The sequence below is a fragment of the Miniopterus natalensis genome, chromosome 11 (assembly GCF_054644295.1).
Source record: "Miniopterus natalensis isolate mMinNat1 chromosome 11, mMinNat1.hap1, whole genome shotgun sequence".
NCBI lineage: Eukaryota > Metazoa > Chordata > Mammalia > Chiroptera > Miniopteridae > Miniopterus > Miniopterus natalensis.
The window spans coordinates 48,035,129-48,055,819 of NC_142091.1; the positions used below are offsets into that span (position 1 = coordinate 48,035,129).

At 46.8% G+C, this 20,691-nt stretch overlaps 1 protein-coding gene across 1 annotated transcript in view; it reads left to right on the forward strand.

The window, feature by feature from the left end:
- Positions 1–674: 674 nt before the first annotated feature.
- BMAL1 (basic helix-loop-helix ARNT like 1) overlaps positions 675–20,691 on the forward strand; it is a 71,281-nt gene continuing 51,264 nt past the window's right edge. The window contains exon 1 of the mRNA XM_087821744.1: positions 675–746. The gene's annotated coding sequence lies outside the window, so the exon portion shown is untranslated. The remainder of the gene's footprint in view (positions 747–20,691) is intronic.

Genomic DNA, 20,691 nt, shown 5'->3' on the forward strand with positions numbered 1-20,691 from the left:
TTGGTGCAGGCCTGGCAGCCTGGCTGTGGACTTGAGCTTGACTTCTTAGATTCTGGGAGCCTCTGGAGGTTTCTGCCCAGGGGAGTGTCATTCCAAAACTGCGCATTTAGAAGATTAATCTCATTAATTCTTCCTGTTAAACCATTGCCTATTAAAAGCAGTGGGATTGAGGTATGCATTTGTATGGTGAAAATTGCAGGCTAGCAGAATGTTAGGTACCCAGGCATGTATTAATGAATTGAGTAGGTTATTTTCCCACCCATTTTACAAATATTTATTGAGGATTATCTAAATGCCAGTAGTATGCTAGGCAATAGGGGAAAGGGAAGGAATGAATTTACTAAATCTCTTCTCTTGATAAACCTACAGAGTAAGGAACCTCATTCCTAAGTAAGAAATTATGCTCCATTGTGCCAAAGTGTTGCCATAAACATCTCACCAGAGTTCCATGGGAGCTGAGAGGAGGGTGTGGCTCCCTGCCCGGGACACTGGGGAGGCTTCTAGGGAAAGACTGTTCAGTGGATTTGAAGGATGAATAGCATTGTCTAGGCGGAGAAGCAGAGATGGGTATCCTGGGAGGAAGGTAAATCAAAATTTACTGGGAGTTCTAAGTTTAAAGAAAATGAATAAATATTCTCTTTTAGAGCTAAACTCTTATTTCATTGGCTTTTAGGTGGTGCTGGCTAGAGTGTATGCTTTTGGACCCAAGCTTATCTTCTCAAATGTGGAATCCCAGGCCTTCATTGGTAAGTTTGTTTGATTCTTTTTTACCACATTATGCTATGGAGGATCAGTAGTTGTCATTGGGACTGCTCTGTGAAAGTTACCAAGCCTGGACCCTAGAGAAGCTATAGTCGAGGTGGAAAGGATCCATAGGAGAAGCAGAATCTCAGTGTAGACTTCTGTGGTACTGCAGAGATGGGGCCAGAGGAGGCCCATCCAGAAGATGGATGCAGCTGGCTTCATGGAGAGGGGGAGCTTTGGCTTTGTTTGAAGGAAAAGTCCCTGGAGGAGAGAAATAAGCTTTTCGGGCTTGAGATGGTGGGTGTAAGATACAATGAAGTGGGCTCAGTAGCAGACCCACAGGGGCAAGAACTTCATCCAGAGGAGTCATGGGCAAGAACTTTGGCAGGAAATGCTGGTCTCTGATTATTCTAGACCAGGGTGAGCAAACTTTTCTGTAAAGGATGAGATGATAAATGTTTTTGGCTTCATAGGCCATGGGGTTTTTGCCATAACTATTCAACTCTGTTATTGTAGCATGTAAGCAGCCATAGATAATATGTAAATGGTGGGTGTGGCTGCGTTCCAATAAAGCTTTATTTATAGAACAGGTAGTGGGCTAGATTTGGTCCCTGAGCTATAGTTTGCCCACTCCTTTTCTAACCCCCAAATGCCGGGCTCAGGCACTTGGTCTTTTTCCTGTAGTCAGCAGGGAACCACTGAATTTATTTTGGGCAAAGAAGTGAAATGGCAGAAATGACATGTTTCTGATACCTGGACAAGAGGCATGGGCCCTGTTCAGAGGCAGCAGCAGCGATCCAGGCATGAGGTCATGTGGTTAGCAGTGTTTAAAATGAGAGCAAAGGACCAACTGAAGAGATCTAGCAAAGGGAGAACTGTAGGATTTACAGTCTTCTTAGACTTTAAAGACAGGAGCCAAAGACGATGAAAATTTAAACTTAGGAGTTTACAGTGGTACCATTGACAGAAATGTAGACATCAAGTGTGGAGAAAAGTGGTTGATGTGTCTGGTTTTAGACACATTGAATTCAAGATGACAGTGGTTCAGAGGCGATGTCCAGTAGGAGCCTGGATTTAGAAGGGTGGGCCTGGAGACGCAGAGCAGGAGCCATGAGGTTAGATAAGCTCTCCCCATGCTGAGCAGAGGCTGAGCCTGGGGGAAAGCACATAAATCTGGGATGGAGAGAAGAGGGTGGAGGAGAACCAGAGGCCGAGGAGGAGAGTCCCAGGAAGGGAGAAGGACCAGAGAGAGGGACCTGAGGGAAGGCTGCCAAATTTGTGACAAGGTGGTTACAGACGACCTTGAGAAATGTGATGCTGCGGGGTGGGGGGGTGGGGGGTGAGGAAGAAGTGGGAAGGAAGCTGGGTTGCACAGAGTTAGACAGAAATAACGATTAGTAAAGTAGCCCATTCACAGAGTTTGGGTGGTAAAAGAAGGGAGACACATAAGATTTCAGTGTTTGCATGTCCACATAACCTGTTCTTTAGCTGGGAGGCAGGCACAGCATGCTGTGACCAGTTCTCATTTCCTTCTCTGGAGCCAAGCTGTGTTTGGGAGTTTGTGTGTACATTGGGCTCGCATTGTGTTCTTAGGCTCCCTTTGAGGTGTGGTGTGCATAGTTCTGCCACAACTTGCACCATGGAATCCAGCCCGTGTTTGGACTCTCGCCATGAGACAAGATGTGATCTGTTGGGGAAATACTTGCATTTACCTAAGTTTAAAGGACCAAAAAATTGGAATAAAACTTCGTACTGCAGAGTCTGCTCAAGTATGGTAATTTGAAATAATTCTTCAAGTCATCCAGCTAGATATCAGTTTATGCTCTGGTTATTTTAAATGCATCTTCTTTGGTTTGAATTCTAAGTCATTTTTGGCTCAGTTTATGTGAACATAGCAGTTAAAAGATAGAGTAATCAAAGCAACGGGCATAACTGGTTTAGAGCCACCATTTATCGAACACTCACCATGTACAGGTACAGTGCTGAGTGCTCTCTACTTCTAGCTGTCACTTTATTTTATCTTTGCAACAGCCTGTGACGTGGGAAGTAGTATTTTCATTTCAGCAATAAGGAAATCAAATCATAGGTTGAGTAACCTGCCCAAGGTTACTGGGGATTTGAACCCAGCTCTGTCTGACCCCTGGTTTGTGCTGCTCCCTGTTGTCGCCCATCTGAGTCTAGAATTTCTCCTCCTACTTACATAGAAGTACTAGAGACAGATTGAGCTTTCCGGTTAAATATTCAGGGATTCTAGTGGGTGTTTCCACTTCCTAGGCACCTACCGAACGGGTGGAAGAAGTGTGGGATCTCTGGAAGACACTAAGACCAAACTTCACGCTTACTTTAACTGTTTCACCAGATAAAGTTTTCCTTTAGTTGGAGAAGGCGGCAGCCTTGGGCTTGGAAAGGAAGCATGACAGTCGGATTCCAGTCCCAGCTCTATGGCAGTTACAATCTACTTTCTGTTTCGATGCTTGGTATTTCCCTCTGCTCACCTCCAGCTTCAAGCTTCGAGGACAGGGCCCTGTTTTGTCTTGTTTACCTCTGTGCTCCCAGCATCTACATGGTATCAGACATGCAGTATGTGCTCATTAAATGTTTGTTGCTTCTAACGAGCCAGGAGACTTGGGACAAGATGCTCTCGGCACTGTGGTTATAGAAGTGACACCAGACAAGTGCTCTGTCCTCTTTAGGCAGACGTCCTAGTAGGGGAGACAGAGAGCACGGTGTCTGAGATGTGCGGCAGTGTAAGGGCCGGCAGGCGTGGTGATGCTCTGAAGTGAGAGAAAGCGAGAGAAGGGTGGATGGTGACAGGGCTGACAGTTTAGTTCGGCTCGTCAGGAAGTCCTCACCAAGAAATGAAGTGAGACAGTGAGGCTCTTGGGGGAAAATGTCATAATAACACCACTGAGGTTTAATTCTTTTGCTTGGCCGTGGTTGTTAACAGCCAGCTGGCCTTTGCAGCAAGGGCTCCATCTTCAGGCCTCCTGTCCTTGGCTGTGCTGAGCGCTCCCTTCCCCTCCTTGGTCCGCTCAGTCTCCTTGCCTGGCCTGCTCTCTCTCACTTCTCCTCCAGCCTCGGAGGCCTCAGCCTCTGCAGTCTGCTTTGCCAGTTCTCTTTTCTCTGTCCTTAGCTTGATAAGGTTTCACTTGGTCCCTCCGTGCCAGCCTAAGCATCCTCGCTGGGTGAGCGCATCCACTGCTTACCTCTACATGGGAGCTCCCGGATCTGCCCATTCAGCCCAGAGCGTCCTCCCAGCCCTCCCTCCCAGCTCCTGCCAGCAGGCACCTCGGACTCCTCCTGCCCTGGTGCCGAATGTGTCTCTCTGTGTGTTGCCTGCCTTGGGTGGGACTCACCCACTCGGTTCCGTCTGTGTAGGAGTCATCCTTGGCTTTGTCCTTTCCCTCAACTGTCATCGCCCATCAGTTGCCACGTCCTGAAGAGCCTGTCTTTCTAATTTGTCACCTCACGCCTTCTCCCTCTGCACCCCTCTATTTAGGGACTCATCACAGGGATTCTTTTAAACAGCCCCTTCATTGGTCTTCCTGTGTCCACCTTTCTCCTCTCTCATTCCACCGCCACGCTCCTATCAGCAAGATACTTCTAACTTTCACATCTGACCGTGGCTTTCTTCTGCTTAAAACTCTCCAAGGGCCTCTCATTGCTTCTAGAATAAAACCTAAGCCCTGTCAGCGGGCCTGCAGTCCTCTCATAATCTGGCCCTTGGCCACCTTCCTCATGTCACTTGTTTCCTAACCCATATTTCTAACCTCAGCCCAGCCTTCCAACAGCCAGTGCCTATTGGTGCCTTTGCCAGTGCAGGGCCCTCTTCTGGGAATGACCCACCCCTGCTCCCCATTTTGGTAACTCACTCAAGTTTCCATTCTCCTGGACACCTTCCTTCCCCACCCTGCACTTCGCTGTGACCTGGAGATGACCTTCCTCCTGGCTCCCAGAGCACCCTGCATTTCTCTCTCCAAGAGCACTTATCTGCATAGCTGTTGATTTACTTACTATCTGTTATGTTCAGTAAACTGAGCTCCTTTAGGGTGGGGACCACACCTACACACATTCACACTATCTCTGGGTTCTCGATGCCAGCACAGTTCACCTTGCTCAGGAAGTGTTTGTTGAAAGAGTGAGAATAGCAAAGTCTGTTTGTGTAGCCAAACAGCAGATTTATAACATGATCAAATGCATTTGAAATTGGAGGTTCATTGGCCATTGAGTTTGGTGGGGCCCCCTTCTCAGTTTTGAGTGCAGCATAGGTTGTTCTGGGCTTGGATTTGTGGCTGTCTGCTATGTCTCCCAGCATCCTGAGGCCTTGGGAATAGAACCTCTCTGTATTCTTTACTCCTGACTTAAAAAAAAAAACCTCCTGTTGCCCAGCGGTGTGGCTCAATGGTTGAGCGTCCCAGGAACCAAGAGGTCGGTCACCAGTTGATTCCCAGTCAGGGCACATGCCCGGGTTGTGGGCTCGATCCCCAGTAGGGGGCGTGCAAGAGACAGCCCATCCATGATGTTTCTCTCCCATCGATGTTTCTCTCTCTCCCTTTCCCTTCCTCTCTTAAATAAAAACATATTTTAAAAAACACACAAAAACTCCTGTTATTGATGGGATAATAATAGCAATTCAAAATGAAAAACAATCCATCAAGAAATGCTCAGGAATGAAGACTGCCCAGCTTCATCCTGGATGAATCCCAAGTTTTCTACATTAGTGGAAATAATTCTTACTAACTGCTGACAGCTCCCCCCAGCTCAGCTGAGAATGCTTGTCTGTCGGTGATGAGGGTAGCGAATGGTCCTTTGTGGTAGTGCCCAAGAGCTTCTTTATTTCCACTGAGTCCTTGTGATACTAAGGAGTAGGCTCTGGCCCCGGGGGTCGGGATCCCATGGGCGCTGGCACAGTGCACCCAGGAGGTAGCCAATACATTCTCATGTTTTCTGTTGGAGCCTGCAGCCTGATGCTTGTTGCATCCTCTTTACCTCCCAGCTCAGCCACAGAACTGGGGAATTGTGCTGAGAATGCACCTTCTATGTGGGGGGTTCACCGTACACTGGGAAGACTTTCTAGAAGAAGCCCTGCCAAGCACAGAGGTGTCCTGCTGACCAGGGTGCTCCAACAGGCACTTGGGACCCCTGTCATTGCCTGGAAATACTTAGGATGCATCTTTCCCTTCCAGGGACTTTCCATAAGCTGTTCCCTCCACGTGGGAAGCATTTTTCTTCTGATCTGCCTAGTTCATGCCTGTTTGCCCTTCAGATATCAGCCGATTTGCCTCGTATTGGGAAGCCTTTCCCGCCTCCCGGATAAGGTCTTATCAGCATTACCATTATCTTTTTATGCTGGTTCGTGGTTGCTCACCATGTGGCAGCACTGTCAGAGTGTTTGGTGGATAACCATAGAACTGGGGCCTCAGTAGGTGTTGGCGAGGTGCTACCATTATTATCCCAAAGGTCCAGTCGAGGAAACGAGGTGCAGGTCAATTGAGGACATGGGGCAGGGATCTGTTCCCAGTGCCTGACTGCCTTGGTGCTCTCACCCATTCTTCTGTGCTCCAGGGTCCCTCTGCCACTCATTCCAGTAGCCCATTTTCCTGCTGTTCTCAGCACTAATCACAGAGGTCATTTTACATGTATCTGTGTGGTTATAGATTAGAGAATGTTCTGCCACTGGGCTGCCCCTGCCAGCCCATGATGGCAGGAGCCTGACCTCTATCTAGGTAGGTGCTCAGAAGAGCTGACAGCCCGCCCGACTGCCCAGAGAGCCGCTCACCCCTGTTTCTCCTTGCCCCGTGCATCACAGGAGTCTGGGCTATGAACATAGGAGGGGTCCCCAGGGCCCCCAAGTTCAGCCTGCGCCCTCGCCTGCTGTTTCCATGTCAGAGCCAGCTGTGCCGAGGAAGCACCTGTCCTGGGCGGGTCTGTTCCCCTGCACGCTCCCTCACCCGTCTCTCCACCTGGCAAGCCCCGCGCCGTCCCTCTGCAAGGAGCTGGCCCTTTCTCCTCCCAGGACAGAGCCAGCCTCTCCTCTGCTCCCTGGACTGGGGCACGCTCGGGCGGATGGCTCTGAGCAGCGCGCTCTCCGTGGCCTGTGCGCCTGGGCTCGTCGCCTTTCTGGGTGGCCTGTGGCGGGGCAGAGCCCGGACAGTCAGAAGGGGGCGAGGGTGGACAGAGCTGGCACCGTAGAGCAGCTGGGCCATGATGCAGCCTGTGTGCATGTGGCCCTGTGCTGGTATGTGTGTGTGTGTGTGTGCGTGCGTACATATGTGTGTATGTACGTGTATGTTTCTCGCTCAATACTTTACTTGCATAATCCATCCTTAGATGGATTAGAGATGATGTCTCCCTCTCGGGGGGGGGTCTAATGTGGCACTTGGAACAATAGGTATTTTATAGCTGATGGTGAAATAAATAGTCTCCTCTCCCAGCTGAAGGTGCCTCCTCTTTCCCTACCCCCCACCTTGATACCTTAGCGACCATTTCACAGAGTTATTGTGACTGTCAGGACCCTCTTCCCAGCCCCCATCCAGGGGGCAGGGATGAAGCCCTGTCTAGACTCCAGCAGGCTGGGTAGGGGACTGGCTACTTTGCTTAGCAGCCCATAAGCCCGGTCCTCCAGGGGAACCTTGCCAGGCTCTGAGCCCTCTAGGGCCAGGCTGGCTGAGCTCCGAGTGACACCGGTCTTGAGCAGGCAAAATAAAAATAAAAAATGGCTTCTGACCAAGTGGGGGAAGGGGACATGGGGAGGAGCAGAGGACGACATTAGCTGTGCCTGGGGTGTGTTTGCTAGCCACAAACTGAGACTGGCTTGAAGGGCAGCTGGCCCCAGGGTGGGGATGTCCTTAAAGGACACTGTCACACCAGTCTCAGCGGGACCTGCTTCATGAAGTCAGCTCTTTGCTGCGAGGGATGTGACTTAAGACAAACCACACAAGCTCTCTAAGCCTCACCTGTAAACTGGGCTGGTGATAACAGTCATCACCTTTATGAGGTTCTTGTGAGGGTGAAATGAAAACATGCTTAGCATTGTACCTGACATGTAGAAAACACCAAACGCCTGTTATCATTACTGTTGTTTTTAAAAAGTTGTTTTGTGAATAATAATTGCAAGAAGACTCTGGATGAGATACAAAGTCTGAATGACAGTGAAAGGCTTTGAGGAGTGTGTAAGAAAAGCACTTTGTGAAATGCAAAGTATTATTAGCAGAAAAATAGCTGTATCGTTTTGGCTTTGGGAAAAATGAGCACATCACAGTTTTGTGATGTTAAGTCTAAGCTTGCTGTTATTTTTGTTTTTGTTTTGGAGGGAGATTTTTCAGATAGGCTTTTATTGGCATCTTGCCCCGAGGGTGTGACCCACATTGGTGACCCTGTTGCCAAGTGCCTGAATAGCACCTGGCACAGAGAAGCGTTTCTATGGGAGCTATTAGTATTTTAAATGTTTAATCATAAACATTTAATACATCATAGTATAGTAAGTTCTTATAGGTTCATTGACGGTAAATTGTAGGAATTATCTCTGGACCTGCGAAATTCTCACTCTCAGAGCTTTGTGCCTAGTATAGCTGAATAACTTTGAATGATTTATTCAGAATTTGATATAGACAACTACCATTGTTTTCTCAATGTTAGAAATACTTCCTTGATATCAGCTGCTCTTGTGTTTATCTCCATTCTATACCATATCCTTGCCTCCACCCATCTTTCTGAAAATAAAATTGAACAACATTTATCAATTGTAAAAAATGTAGATACTTTTAAGCAGAGGTTGAAAACTCTCTGTTCGCTGGCTGCATCTGGCCTGCGGATGTATGATCAGTGCTCACAATGTTTTAAAACTTTTAAATTAGTGACTAACATTTAAAAGTTGGTCAGTATTATCTAGAAATCTGGATTTCCAGGTCTTCATGAAAAATCGAAGGTGTGGCAGCACTAGGTCCCTCCTGTCTCACAGCCCTTCTGAGGAGTGGCCCCTCCTCTGGGACCCGTTCTCTAGTTTGCCCCCCCTTTACCTGGCCGGAGGTAACTGAGTCTGTTAAATGTAACCAGCACCTCTTAGACACTGTGCATTAATTTAGAACACATTCACTAGCAACTATGATTACAGAGAGGAAGGTTATTTCCCTCACTAAGCTGTCCTTTTTATGATAACCCAAGGGACTATTATAGTGTTTTATGTAGGTAGGCCCTTTTGGGTTTAGTAGGGTCAGCTCCTCTCCTCCCTGTGGGAATTTCTCATTAACAATTTTCAAGAAGTCTTCAGCAAGACTTAAAAGTCAACATAAAATGTTGGCTAATGCAGAATATAAATTTTGATTGCCTCTACTTAAGGGAGGGTGAAAACAAGGGTACTGCTTTCATTCAGCAATTTATGATGCTGTAAATTTGAACAGTTAAAGACACTTAGCCCTTTTTATTAGCCATCTCGTTGAAATGGTTTTAATTTGGCAGAACCCTTATGGGAACAGATGAGGAGTTTGAGATTCCCCCTACTGGATACCATCCCCATTGTAGTTTTTTCTTAGGCAAGCCCCTACCTCCTCCCAGCCAGTGGGTACACAGGCATTGGTGGCCACATGCAGAGACGGGGGAGGTGCTGCATCCCACAGTGGTTACTTTAGGGGAGTCCTTGCAAACACTGAAACTTTAAAAATTATAATCCTGTGAGCTTTTAAATTGTTTTGTTTTTGTCATCATGCAAGAGTACACACTTGTGACAAATTCAGACAACACTGAAGTACATTAACTTAAAGGAAGAAAGTCTTCTGCGACCCCCCACCCCAATCTCCCCAAAGATAGGCACTTTTGAGACTTTGTCGGGTACAGTCCTGAACCTTTTCATTTGTTTATGTCCCCCCCACTCCTCATCCCCTGCCTCCTTTGCCCTCACCCCCAACATACTGGTTTTTACTTCTGTAAAAACAGAAACTCTCTGTGCATACTGTTCTGCAGCTTTTCTTGTCATAGCCACCTCCCAATTACTGTATTATCTTTTGAAGTCAATATGTATAGATAGCTGTCTCATTATTTTTAACAGTCGTACTCCATGGTATGGATGCATTTTTAGTTTATTACTCATTCCTGTATTGGTAGACACCCAGGTTGTTTCTTATCTCTTGCCATTACGACCATAGCTGCTGTGGAAATTGCTGCACACACCTGTGAACTTTTGCATGCGATTTTCTGTGACATAGATACCTACAAGTGGGGCTTTTGGCTTGAATAGTTTGCCATTTACATTTTAAATCGATATCACCTAATTGCCCTCCAAAAAGGCTGTACCAGTTCATGCTTCTCCCAAGAGTGTCTAATTATTGCTCCCATAACCTAGTTTTTGCTTAAACATGTATAAGAAAAGTAAACTTTAAAAACTCACAAATATGCCATGAAAATGATACACCTGCCTTAGAAAAGCATTCAAAATACACAAATCTATAGATGTAATTGAATGCTTTTCATACCCTGATTTTGGTGATGATTATCATCTCATAAGATGACAAAAATGTCCTCCAACGACTGTAACCAATTTAGTTATTAAATACTTACCTAAGGATCGCACTTGTGCCAGGCAGCCTTTGGGAGTGTAACGGTCGAATCCCAGCTCCTTCCACAGCCCGCCCAGGCTGCCTTCCCTCCCCGCCGACGCTGGGGCAGCACTGAAATGGGCGGCGCAGGCAGTGCCAGGCCTTAGGCCCGAGAGCCTTGGCGAGGGGGAGGCGGCAGGTGGTGTAGCGAGGTGCCGAGGGTCCCTGCCTCGCCTCCTTGCACCTGGATGCCAGGTTCTCCCACGTGTATTTCCTCATAGCATCCCTACGACTTCCTTGTGAAGCAGTCACTCCCCTCTCCTCCCTATTTATATCTGGGGACACTTGAGGTCAATGGTCTGCCTTCCTGAGTGTCGCACAGCTGGTAAGTGACAGTGCATATGACAGTCTTCTGATTCCAAAGCAGTGGCGTCAGACCCCTGCGAGGCTTTTTGCCTGCAGCACACCATGGCTGTTTCCTTTACTGAGCTGGGGGTAGAGAAGAGAAAGGGAAGTGACATTCCCAGGCTTCCTGTGGCCACTTTTGTCCATAGCTTTCTCCTCAGAGTACTGACATTTATGGTCGTTTTAGAACATTTCCTTGGCATTCGGGAAGGGTCTGTGAATTCTTGATGTGGTTGAGAACTGCTGATCTGCTATAATATCTTTTTCTCCTTAGAAAGGACAGGTCTCTGGAGATGGTTAGTTTACCACCTGCTAGCTGTGTGTGAAATTTTGAATTCTGTTTCTCCGAGGCCTCCTCTCTGCCTCTCTGACCTGGTGTCTGGCTTTTGCTGACAGGTTATCCTGTATTGGCACGGACCTCACTTCTGAGCCTGACAGAGGATTTGCTGCCCAGACCACATATCCTCCCAGGATGTCTTCAGCTTCATTAGACCCAGGCAGGGTGGTTGGTCTAGTGAAACCAGGGCTCTGGGGTTGGATAGACCCAGGTTCAAATCCTGGCCTTATCGTTTACACTAGGAGCGCGAACCTTTAGCTGTTGACCTCGCCTCTCTGAGACTCAGAGTGCCCTTTCTACAAAATAGGGATAATAATTCCCTCACAGGGACATTTTGAGGAATACATGAATTAAGATTTGAAAGGTGCCTCTGAGATGATCAGTGCAGAATAGATACTTTAAAAGGAGAAGCAGTTTCAACCTAACAAATCAGAAATGTTTCTTATTTTATGTTGAGTTGAATATTTGACTCTTACACTTTTCTACATACAAAACACAAGTATCTTGGAGGTTCTTCATAGCTTCATTATAGAGGAATTTAGTATGTCTTAAGTACTTCTTAAAGGTTTGACATTTGGCTGTAGTATCCATATGTTGGTTAATTTTCCTATGAGCCCCATGATATAAAGACTTAAAGATGAATTTGAGAGAGAAAAAATGAAAGGAATTAGATTGTCAGGTTCTGTAAATTGTTACATGTATCTTGCCCAATTTTTGTTCATTAATTTATGTCCACCCAATTACATAAAGCAAATTTGGAGGGAAAAATGAAGAGTAGGTACTTTATAAATGTAAGCCCTCTTTCATTTTCCTGCTGTAAAGGGAAGCTCCTCTGGGGGTGCCTTCTGGTAGCTGCTGGCTGGGGATCTCGGAGCCGGGGGAAGGCCACCACATGAGCCCTGAGGTGAGTCATACACAGTGTGTACTCTCAGGAGCTCAGTGTTTGGTAGGGGAACCCGCTGAGCAAGATGGTGTAATATGTGCAATAGTAGGAATCAGTTAGTAGAGGGGAGATTAATTAACCTGCAGTGAGGGAGGGATGGAAAAGTCATCAAGCAGGTAGGGTATTGAAGGTTGACTAGGAGCTTAACAGAGAAGATAGGACCATGTATAATTAATGGGCAACTTTATCCATTAGTAATACAGTTGCATGTTTTTTATGTATATACTTTAACTTCTCCTGACTCTTACCAATACACTGATATATTCAAATTCTTCCTCTCTCATTGCATTCTGCCTCTCCTTCTCCCTACCCTACCTTAAGGTACTCAACACTAAAAATTTCTTCAAGAATTTCTTTATGCTTTAGTAGATTCTCAGAGTATGATGCTACTTCATTCTGCTAAGTTTTTCACAAGAGCTTTGGTGTAGCTAATTTTTTCCATTCCTTTTTTCTACTGTATGAGTAAGTTCCTTTCTTTCTTGGCACTGAACAAACTGCCAACTACTTGATGTTTACTGAGTCACTCCTATATACCAGGGCCATGTGTCATCCAATTTAGTCACCAGAACAATTCTGTAAAACAGGGTCTGTTATTCTTTCTTACAGATGAGCAAACTGAGGCTTAGAGAGGTTACTATACTGAGTATTGCACAAGTAGGGAGCCACAGTTCAACCCTGGGGTTCTTTTCCCTTTCCTCTGCCCAGGGAGGGTCTTGCGCACAGTAGGTGAGCAGCAAACATTTGTCCGAAGTAAGGAGAGAGCTGCCACATAGTGGTCAGTTCAATTCCTACTGCTGGTTCTGTAACCCACTAGGTGAGGTGACGGTACTCCTCACATAGCTTCCTATCTATAAATGGGCTCCAGAATCACACAGCAGTAATAATTGACGAAAAATACAATTTCCCATCCTCTCGCTTTTATTTCTAAGGTATTTGTAAGCAGATAAATTAGACCATTAAAATGTTACGTGTTGCTTTGTCTCCATAAGGACTATGTGGGAGAATGCAGGCATAGTGCTCCAAGAGCCTGGCCTGGGAGTCAGGGACTTGGTTTCCAGCTCTGGTTCTGCTGATGACTCCTTGGCCACAGTGGGCATATCACACCCCTCTGCAGAGTCACATTCCCTCAGTACAGTTTGGGGTTCAGGTGGTTGATAAAGCTCCTGCTCGCCGCATGGCCTTATATCTTGGAGTGAGACTGTGGAGTGTGCTGGAAGGAACACAGGCATCGGTGTTGAGAAGGCCTGAGTGTGACCCCTGGCTCCTGTCTTCCCAGCTCTGTGACCCTGGGCAAATCACCTACCCTCTCTGATACTCACTGTCCGCTTCTGTAAAGAGTGCAGATAGGACCTACCTCCAGATCACTCTCAGGATTGCAGGGTCCATGTAAACACAATTGGTGTCCTTTCCTCTCTCCAACTCCTGAGTGCTTCAGTTTTGGACTCGCTGGGTGTTTCTGCAGTGAAACCTGAAACACCTTCATCAGGTGCAGTTACACTTCTCAACACCCTGAGATACTCAACAATTAGATTTCTTGAAGCTCTTTTGTGTTGTTAAGAACCTCCTCAAAGGAAGATACCGTTCTACCCCACTGAGCTTTATTAGTGCTCCAGGGACAGAGCCTTATTTTTCCACCTTCTCCCCCCTTGCACACAGCAGCTGCGGTGTGAGTCAGTTTGCATGTATATAATTCCTTTTGTGCCTCTGCAGAGAGAACTCCATTCATTTAGCAAAGGTTTGCCATGCCCAGGCTTTATGTTGGGAGGTGGAAAGAGAGAGAAATAGACTTACGGTCACTGCCCTCAAGGAGCTGTCAGGGAGCAAAGGTGCCTATAGGCCGTGGTGAGACTTGGACTTGTGACATCATCAGGGCATGCAGCAGGGTGCCATGGGAAAAGAGAGGCCCGAGTGGCTCTCTCCTGGGGAATCAGGAAGGGCCTCATAGGCGAGAGGTGACTTTTGAGCAAATCTTAAGAGAGGAGTAGGAGTGATATACCAAATGATTGTCAATCCAATGACAGATTTGTTTAGTCATTTGTAATCTGTATCTCCTCTGCTTTATCTATCACTTAGAACCAAGCATGGCATACTGTAGACCCCCCAATAGATATTTGTTGAAAGAGAAAAGAAAAACCAAACCCTTTCTAATTAGAAACCCAATGAAAAAACTTGTCTTTTTATAATCAAGACACCATTTCACTAAGGATTCAAGATTCATACAAAACCGTACCATATCTTAAAACAAGAAAAAATAATTTCTTCTGACAATTTGGAAAAAAAGAGAGAGAGAGAGAGAGGGAGGGGGGAGTAGGAGTCTACACTGCAGAAGTCCAGGCGGAACATTCCAGCAGTAGGAGCCACAGGGCGGAGACCGGAGCCCTGGAGGGGATGACACCTGGGTGTGTGTCTGGAGCTGGGGCCAAGAGGTGGAGGACCTGAGTTGCCATGTCCCTGTGGTCATCCTTACACGGATGACTCCAGACCTTTCTCCAAAACCCGCAGCTTACATATCCTTTGTCCACTCAACATTCACACTTTGATGTTTAAAGGGCGTCCCAGACCCAACATAGCAAATAGAAGCTTAATTTAAAAAAAAAAAAAGAACAAAAAGGCGAAAACATACCTCTGCTCTTCCCGTCTCCCCTGTGTTATGTGGCAGTGCCACTTGCCTGGTCACCCAGGCACGAAGTGTAGGCATCATCTTTGATCCTGCTCACTCCTTCAGTCCTCACATTATGTTTGCAGTTCTTACAGCTGTTCCTTCAGAGTATATCTTAAAAGCTGTCACACCTCCCTGTCCTCATCCAGGTCCCCCATCTCTCAGCAGGTCTCCCCATTTCCACTCTGGCCTCGCTGCTTCAGTCTTCACACAGTCAGGCCGAGTGACCTTTTAGAAAGTAAATAAGATCACATTACTTCCCTGCTCAAACCCTCCAGTAGTTCCCTCGCATCTGTGGAATAGAATCTGAGCTCCTTGCCATGTCCTGCCAGCCCCTCCTACTCCTCTGCTCTCATCTCTTAGCACTCTCCACTTTGCCCATTCCATTCCAGCCACTGTGTTTCTTGCCTCAGGGCCTTTGCACTTGCTGTTCTCTGTCTGGATCACTCTTCCCCAACATCTTTGCCTGGCCCACCTTTATTCCATTCTGGCCTCTGTTCAAGTGGCCTTTCACCTATCTAAAAAAGCACTGTCTTACCCCATCCCTTGCCCCATCACTCTGCCTTCTTACCCTGCTTTATTTTTCTTCATTAGCACTCATCACTACCTGACTTTACATTATATGTTTATTTGTCTTTATTGTTTGTCTTACCCCACTAGAATGTAATCTGTGAGATGGGGTCTTGTCTTATCTATCTCACTTACCACTCTATTTCCAGGGCCTAAAACAGCCTCCGGGCACACAGTAGGCGATCATCATACATTAGACGAGTGAATGAAAAAATGAATGAATTTATGCAAGTTAAGATTTTGGTGTTTATCCCGTGGGCAGTGCAAACCTAGTAGACATCTTTCAGGAGGTGAGTGACGTAGTCAGCACTTTTAGTTTAGAAAGCCAGCTGGTGGCCGTGTGGGGGCCGGACTGTAGGAGGAGGCAGCAGAACTAGTTAGAGGCCATTAAAATGGTCCAGGAAATTGCTACTGAGCCCTGTGTAGAGCTGTGGAGAAGGAGAAGAAGAGGCCAATGACAGAATGTGAACAACTTTGAATATCTTTGGTTCCTATTTGGAGAACTAGGTAGAGTGATTCCTTTATAAGCAAAACAGGAGGGAGGGGACTAGCTAGGCTGGCAACGCTCCAGGATGAGTTTCTCCCCAGGCAGATGCAGCCCCAGGATGCGTGCCCTGAGCAGCACTGCTGGCTCTCTGCTAGATAAATGCCCCACATTCAGTCTTCACTAAGAGTGTAGTCAAGGTGGTGGTGTCAGTGAGTCTGACTCTTTCCTGCAGGCAGGCAGTCCCTTGATCTTACACACTGCGAGCACCACTAAGTCATCTCAATGGGTACATTTCTCCATATTAACTTCAAAGGACACTGGCTCTAACAAAAGCTTCTTTTTTTTTTTAAAGAATGCCTAGGCTTGCCCAGCTGGCATGCTCAGTGGCTGAGCATCGACCTATGAACCAGGAGGTCAGGGCACGTGCCTGGGTTTCGGGCTTGATCCCCAGTCGGGGCGTGCAGGAGGCAGCCGATCAATGACTCTCATCATTGATGTTTCTCTCTCTCCCTCTCCCTTCCTCTCTCTGAAATCAATAAAAACATATTTTTTAAAAAAGGATGCCTAGGCTTTGCCCAAGTTTCAGGCTGGGTTTACTGATAACTTGGGCGTTCAGCAGCTCCCTTAGCACAGACCTGCCCAGGAATTCTCGTGCTCTGTCGGGTATCAGGGAGTCAGACAACAGTGGGCACCATTCCTGGCCCCAGGCACAGGCGTGCGGTCTGGGTACTGCCTCTTGAGTGCTTTCTTCTTGAGCCTGAATTATTTCTTCTTCCAAAAATCCCCAGTCCTCTCCAAGTTTTGATGAAAAGCCTTCGTCTTTGAGTAAACACATTCTTGCCCACCTTGCTGAGGTGTCCCCCCTCTGTCCCTCTCCAAGAGTGCGCCATCCCAGGGCTTGGTCCAAAGTTCCCAGTCCTGTTTGCTGCACCCTGCGCAGTGAAATGCTGTGCCATCTGTGTGGCCAGATGCCCACCTCCCACACCTCCCCCTCCCTTCCAAAGGTCCAGATGTCATGAGAATTACATCAATAGCTACACTGCAGAGCCTCCTGGGGGCCAGGTACCGTGGTAAGCACATTACATGCATTCTGTCTGACCCTCACCACCCTGCAGGGGTGACTTTCATTATCTGTTTTGCAGATGAGGAAGCTGAGGCTCTGCTCTGTGGCGGAGCTCAGGAGTTAAGAGCATGGGCTTGGAGTCAAACAGATCTGGGTTTGAATCCCAACTAGCGGTTGACCTTGGGCATGCCACTTAATCATTTTAGTCTTCTTTTCGCAGATCTAGAAAATGGAGATAATACAGGGAGGGTTCTTAGGGTTGCTGTGAAAATTAAACAAAATAACGTTACTTTTTAAGTATATAAGCACTTGTTTGCCCTGTGCTAGACTCTGCGCTATCAGCATACGACAGCTCATCGTAGATGCTGCCGGCTTCCCCCAGGGCCCCACGGCTCGCATGTAGGTGGAGCCAGGGTTTGAACATAGCCCTGCCGCACTCTAAAACCCATGTTTTTCTTCTTCCCACACTGTTGCTCCCAAGGTGATCTTGCCTATTGACTTTCTGGTCCTTAAGTTTGCTCTCTTTCTTTTCTGGTTGCATCATTTGTTCCTATCTGGGCAGTGGGTTCGAGAAGGCTCAGCAGTTCCTCAATCCCTTCCAGCCAGTGCCCTCGTCTCAGTCACTGATCAAGCAGTCCCCAGTGGCGGGCTGTTCAGGCAAGAGCTTGGCCACTTTTCCCTGATTGTCAGTGTCATCTTGCCTACTGTGAAAGCCGGTGGGGCTTCCTACATAGTTAGTTTTTGTCAGGAGGATTGTCTAAAGAAAACTGGAGCAACAGCAGAATGAGCTGGTGGGTGTCCTTGTCTGCTGGGGTCACAGATCGCTTTGTAAATCTGGTGAAATTTATGGAGCCTCTCTCCAAAAATAAATACACCTGACAAATACTCACAAGCTCATCATTTTTCATGAGATAGCTTCCCCAAAGCCCACCCAGGGATGCCAGCTGAGAAATCCAGATCCAGAGAGATAGCGTATGTGCTCTTTTGTCATCTGCTGCTTCTCCTTCACAACCATGAAGGATTTTCTGTGTCTATAAGATGTTGTATTCACAGGTGGTTGGGCCATCCTGGTAGCATTTGGAAATACCTGCTTTACTGATACTATTTGCCGTTTTCATTTCTTTACCGTATTTGAGATGTATATTTACACACTAGGACTGGCCTGGCCATTTTGATGAGAATGACCTGCTGATTTGCACATAAATTCAAGCCATTGCCTGCATCTAGCAGACTGACTGGAGAGGGGTTTTTGTTGTTGTTTTTTTGTGGGTTTTTTACTTTGCCCCAAATATCAGACTAATAGGAATTTCATTGTGATATATAGATTCTAAAAGTGCATAAGCTTAGCTTCAGAAGGGTTTAGTGTTCTAAATTCACATAAATGTAAGATTTTTGAAATTTCAATCCTAAGAAATATGCTTTCTTTCCTTTTTTTTTTTAAATTTCAGTTTTTAAAGCATGGGTGAAGGCAAGTTCCTGGGAGAAGGCAAATTTTAAGCACCTTCATTCCCCAGTCTTCTAACTGGCTTGTAGGCCTCTCCCTGGGATCTTCCCAGCAAACCACAGAACAAGCCTGCTGTTTCTACCAGTGGCAGGAATGTGGGTGTCACTGCTGATGTGCACTCCCCCTCCAGCCTGGCCTTTGGGGTCCCACAGAAGGACAGGAATGAACCCTCCATAAAGGAGGCTCCCGAATCCTTCCCTCTGCTCTGGCTGTAGTCCCAGTGCCCTGAAGATGGACATGACACTTGGATTTTGGGCATAGAAACTGAATCCATCATATATGAGATCATTGGATATAAAGATCTTTCTGATGTGTAGTTTTTCTTCTTTGCTTGTCCTAAATTATAAAAGCAACAGATGCTCACTTCAAAGCCAGGATTAGAATTCTTCACGCCTGGCTTGGAATTCTAGCTCCATCAACTCGTTAGATGTGGGGGCCTGGGAAAAACACACATCCTCTCTGGGCTTTGATTTTCTCGTTGTATAGGAGAGATCATGATTTCACCTCATAGCACTGCTGTGAGGATGGAGGGGGATTGGTGCACAGAATGCTCTTCCCGAGGTTTGACATGGATTTGTGTACTCAGCGAGTATTTATTGAGTACCTACCATGAGCCAGTCACTGGTCTAGTTGCCCTGGAGACACTGGAGAACAAGATAGAAGAGGCTCTCTGCACTTGTGATGCTAATAATCTAAAGAGATACAAAGAAACAAGGGCATTTCAGAAATTAACACATCAGAAGCCAGTGTGGTATGTGAGTCACAGGAAGGGCCACTTTAGATTGAACCCCCAGGGGAGACCTCTCTGAGGAGGCTCCATGCTTTGTGATCCCCAGGTCCCAAGTTTTCTAGGACACTCCTGCTTGGAACAATTTTGCCCCTCTAAGTATAGGTGCCAATTTGGAGTTTGGAAAATCTGACTGCATAGCACATATCAGTTCTCTTTTGGGTGGTACGTGTTTACAGACTGGCTCCCCACTCAGACTTGGAGCTCCTGGGGCTGGGCACTGTGAGGTGGGGCCTTTTGAAGAAGGCCTCTTGGTAAGCCATGGGTTCCCACTCCTCTGGAGGACTCACCCAGTTGAGCTGACACTGAATGAAGGCTTCCATGTGGGGAGGGAGGGTGGTTCATTTCTAGCCAGAGCCCATTTTGTTCCAGGGCTGCTTTGAGCGTTCTGAAGTCTAAGGAGCTGGAAAGGATTTCTCTCTCTTGGTGAGACTGTGGCTCACTGCAGTCTTCTGCTTCTCTGTGCAGTTTTAAGGGCTCATTGAAAGCTGGGCTGCTGGGTGATCCCAACTTGTGCTCTGGCATTTGAGCCACAGAGCAGTCAACTAGATACCATTGCCAACCACCTCGCCTCTTGTGGGGGATAGTATGGAGTTTTAAATGGCCTTTTCAGCCTGCTGCATTGGGCCCCAGTGACCCAAACCAATTAGTCAGGGAAGCCGTTGAGCAGAAGGGCAGGCTGCCTCTGACTCACCTGCCATGTCCTTTGTCAGGTCCGTAGCTGACCTACTTTTGTTTGACCTTGATTTGCTCAGTGCAATTAAAGACACTGTTGGGAATGCACTTTTGCCATCTGATTTAAATCCAACATGTGACAGCCCGGGATCCTAACACACGCATGACCCAGGCATATGGATGGATGGATGGGTGGTTAGTTTTCACTTACCTCTGAATTGTAATTCAATCACAAGGAAAGGGCTTAATTTCAAGAACATGGAACAATTATTTGAGACTAGATACAGTGCCAGAGCAGCAGGCCAGCAGGCCTCGATTCCTTGCTACAGGGCAGCTTAATCAGGAAATGGCCTAGATGGCTGCCTTTCAAGTAGGTCCTTGCAGTAGCTTGGCAACTGGCACAGGGTCATAATTGGAAGAATTTGGCTCTGAGTGTCTGTGGGTGTTTACAGTGCACTATAGGGCAGGGCTTCTTTTATTTATAGAATATTGTGAGCAACAAGCAGCAGAAGGCTGAAAAGCCACTAAATCTCAATTTATTTTTAACAAATTCCATTTTTCCCCTCAGCCCAGAAGGAGAACTGAGTTATTAAAAAACAGTAAAAAATACATCATCGCAGAGCATGCCATATCTAATTATGGGGTTGCCAGCGTCAGCCCGCAGCCACACATTTCAGGGGCTCTGTAAATCAGCCATCCATTCAATCCGTGAACTTATATGACTCCTATTCTTCATTTAGATGTAGAGCGAAATTATTGGCAAGTGAGTGCTGATCGGAAAAAGTTCCATGCTGTCTAAATTAGGAGATGGAAGATATAAATATAGAATAGTGTACTTATGTTCCCGAAGGGAGATAAACCCTTCTTCATTGTCCGTTATAGTTAGCTATACCAGCGCACATTCCGTAGCACTAAATATCCACTTTAGGCTTGTTCACTGATTGCAATGGCGGCTCCGTGCCACTCAAAGGAGCTGTATTGTGATGT